The 3933-nt window shown below is 39.5% G+C and overlaps 1 long non-coding RNA gene across 1 annotated transcript; it reads left to right on the top strand.

Moving 5' to 3' along the window:
• Nucleotides 1–1355: 1355 nt before the first annotated feature.
• On the top strand, nucleotides 1356–2514 carry LOC147615549 (uncharacterized). The gene is made up of 3 exons (XR_015262730.1): nucleotides 1356–1897; nucleotides 1982–2327; nucleotides 2419–2514. It is a non-coding gene; the product is annotated as an uncharacterized LOC147615549 (long non-coding RNA).
• The last annotated feature ends 1419 nt before the right edge of the window (nucleotides 2515–3933 follow it).

Genomic DNA, 3933 nt, shown 5'->3' with positions numbered 1-3933 from the left:
TCTCTCTCTGTCTCTCTCTCTCTCTCTCTCTCCCCTCACGCGGCTCGCGCTGCTCGTGCTGAATTTCACCTCGCTGCTGAATTTCGCCCATAGAACACGACCCGCCTGCGTTTTTCAGTATCGCTCGCTCACTGCTCACGCTGCTGCTCGCTGCTCCTCATGCTTCTCACACTGCTCTATATAGAGAGAGAGATTTACATAGTGACATAATTATATATAGATAAAACTATAGATTATTATACATTTTTATAGATAGATATATAGATATATATAGATAGGTATAGATATATATATAGAGAGATAGATATATAGAACTATAGATTTTTATAGATAGATATATAGATATATAGAGATAGGTATAGATATATATAGAGAGCCATAGATATATAGAACTATAGATTTTTATAGATAGATCTCATATAGATTTATATATAGATATATATAGATAGATAGGTAAATATAGATATATATATATTTATATATAGAGAGAGATTTATATAGTGACATAATTTTATATAGATAGAACTAGAGATTTATAGATAGATATATAGATAGGTAGATATAGATATATATATAGATAGAACTATAGATTTATATAGATAGATATATATATAGATATATAGATATATAGATATATAGATATATATATATATATATATATATATATATAGAACTATAGATTTATAGATAGGTAGATATAGATATATATAGATATATATATAGAGAGAGAGAGAGAGAAGAAGAAGGGGGGGTGAGGAATGTGTAGCTGAAAGGACAATTTTTTTTAATAAAAGAAGACAGGGTGATAGGGTGGAATATTTTTGGACATTGACACCCCCTCCTCCCTTGCCTATAACCCCCCCCTTTTCTATTTCTATCACATAGAGATTAAAGCGCTGTGTGTGTGTGTATGTGGGTGCATGTGTCGTTGTTGAATTTTGTACTTACGTTTTTTTAATTGTAGGATTCCAGTATTTTTGCCATTCACATACATTCTATATTTGTGTACGCTTTCGTGAAACAATGGCCTCACCATTAAAGCGCAATGACCCAGTTCTTTTGTTCGATGAGGAAAAAGAGCTAGTGGTGGTGGAGGCCTTTGTCCGTCCAACTCATGAGTCGGAAGGCCTTCAACCTAGGAGAGTTGGTGTTCATATCAATGCTGTGTTTACGAAGACCCCCATGACAGTACTCAACACAAGGGGGGTTGAAGTGGAGCTAAAGAAAGGGGAGGTTGTAGTGTGGCCCATAGAACAAATGGTTTGTTTTTTCTTTCCCTTTAATTTGTCCTTTGCCATAGCTCATGTTGTCCTACGACTATGCATCAATTGATTATTTTTTTCGTGTGTTCTCAGGTAAAGGATTTAAATGACCCCACTGAATCTGTAGAGGATATGCCTCCTACTACGAGGTCTTTGACATCTGGTAGAGTGTCCATTCGTATAGGGGCACAACCTCCAAGAGAACTGGAGGGAAGAAAGGAAAGAGAACCCCGCTTAGTCGGAAAGACGTGCAAGCTTTGGCCGGTGCTTCCATGGAGGGTATATCTAGTGAAATGATTGGAGCACTGGCAAAGTTTGTTGGAAAGAGGAAACTTGTGATCTCTGCTTCAGAAGAGGAGGAGGAAGAGGAAGAGGGTAGCTCCTCTAGTGAACGTTCTGAGAGGAAGAGGAAGAGGGTAGCTCCTCTAATGAACGTTCTGAGAGTGTGAGCATACCATCATCTCGGGGATGGTGCAAGATAGGCAAGGCTAAATGTGCACATAAGCGCCAGGCTACAAGGGCCTCGGAAGAGGAAGATGACGATGAGGTCCCTGGTGGGGAGACGGCATTAAGCGTCTCTGAAAGCGAGGGTCATAATGCAAAGTTGTATCGAGGATCAACTTAAAACATTCACCGTGAGTTTTGATGGTATTTTAACTCTTTAAAATCCATATGAATTGTCTATGACAATGTATTGAAGAAATTTGCGCCTCTTGCAGGTACACAGAAATAGCCCTCTACCTTGGATCCCCTTGTGTCGAATGATCCCCATGCCCACAATCCGCTGCATCACATCTCGCACGAAAGAAATGGGGGAACATTTTTTTAAGAGTGGATACTTGCCGGGGGTGGGGATCTTCATAGTGTCAACAGAGACTCCAAAGAAGGGAAAATCCATTGTTGATGACACTATAAAATAGCAGTGGAATGTGCATTGGATGAAGAAGCATGAGGACTTCGAAGTGGATATCAAAAACACAGAATGGGAGTTCCTTTCAAACACGATGTTATTCATCTGGGATGGGAACCATCGGTACATAGGGTGGATGGAGGAGATAGCGGCTTGTAAGGATAGTTCTAAATTGTTATGTGATAGTAGGCAAGTCAACTTTCTCTTGCCAACAACTAACATGGTTTTATTCCTTGTTTTTAATAGCGTATCCCAATGATGAGCGGCAACATGTACATGTACAATGTTACTTGGTGAGTGTGGAATCCGAGGATTAAGGAGCCATGTTGTCTGCATTGTCAACAAGGACTAATAGGTGTGTCTGAGCACTCTGAGCACTCATGTTCAATGCTATATTTTTAAAAATGCAATCTAAAACTCGGGGGGGGGGGGGGGGGGGGTCACTCACAAAAAATGTGAATATCACGTGCGTTCAACAGAAGCATAATTTTAATTTATGAAACTTACAGAAATATATTTACATAAGGGTATGATTTAATTTTTTTTCAAAAAAATTTACAGATTCATAAAGAAAAGGGGATATTATATTGATTAAAAAATTCACAAATAAGGGATTTAAAATATAGGCCTTGAACGCACGCGATAGGGATATTTTACATATAGTGACTCCCCCTATATCTAAAACCAATGCCTTGCTCTAACTATTTGAGGCTTTGATCTTGTAGACTAGCGCAGCATGTAGTGGTTGCCACCACTTTCCCAGACCATGTGTGCGAGGCAAGAGTTTTGGGGGCTTCGTCCGAGATGTCAATCTATAGAAGATTGACACGAGCAAAAAGAATGGCTGGATGCACATAGGAAGAGGGTCGCTACAAAAAAGCATTCGTACAAGAACCCTCTACCAGTTATATCATAGGTTATGTGGAAGGTAAGGATCTATTAGAGGCGCTTTTCCTTCATCATGAGAAGTTTTAGTTGAATGTATATTTGATGAGAATGCATGTGCAGGACGCATACGACGCAGCTGTGCACCCAATAGTGCTAAGGCGAAAAGACCTCTCAGAGACAGAGTATCGCACAAAGTGGAACGAAGCTTACTATAGTGTCAATAGTAAGCTACTGAGGCGTCTATTGAGGCTTTGTGACCCAGAACTAGGTCAACATTGGTACAAGTAAGTGTTTTGATATCATTATGCAAGGAACAAAAAGAAGTCAATATCACATAGAAGGATTGTTTATTGACATTGCTTATTGAAACACAGTATTGCTTATTGACATTGCTTATTGAAACACAGTATTGTCACACATTTGGAGTGGTCCACAAAGGCCCTTGGTGCACTAAATGAAGAGAGATTGTACAGTCTTGCAGTATCGGCCCTTTCTGAGAAAGAGCGAGTCCGAGCCCTGGAAGCTGAAAGCCACCTACAATAACACCAGATAATATTAGACGTTTAGGGTATTGTTCACTTGTTCAAATATACAAGTCATATAGAATAAATACCTCGCACGGGTCTCCCCTTCTCATTACTGTTGAAAGAACGGTAGAGGGAGAGGAGACACACACACAGGAGAAAATCCTAATGTATATTGCAAATCCTAACCATAGAGGGAAGCCATCTCCATTCTCACACAATGCATAAAGCCATAATCTGTAATACACACAACACACTATGAGTTGTGTCCACACACATCTAACCCTAGCTAATGTCCACACACTATGACCAGCTGGACGTGGTCATTTATGTCTCACACATGTTCCTA

This window comes from Cibotium barometz, chromosome 40, assembly GCF_041138505.1.
Source record: "Cibotium barometz isolate CiBa-2024 chromosome 40, ASM4113850v1, whole genome shotgun sequence".
Classification (NCBI taxonomy): Eukaryota; Viridiplantae; Streptophyta; class Polypodiopsida; order Cyatheales; family Cibotiaceae; genus Cibotium; species Cibotium barometz.
The sequence above is the reverse complement of the archived record's forward strand: the minus strand, read 5'-3'. Positions and strand labels throughout refer to the sequence as shown.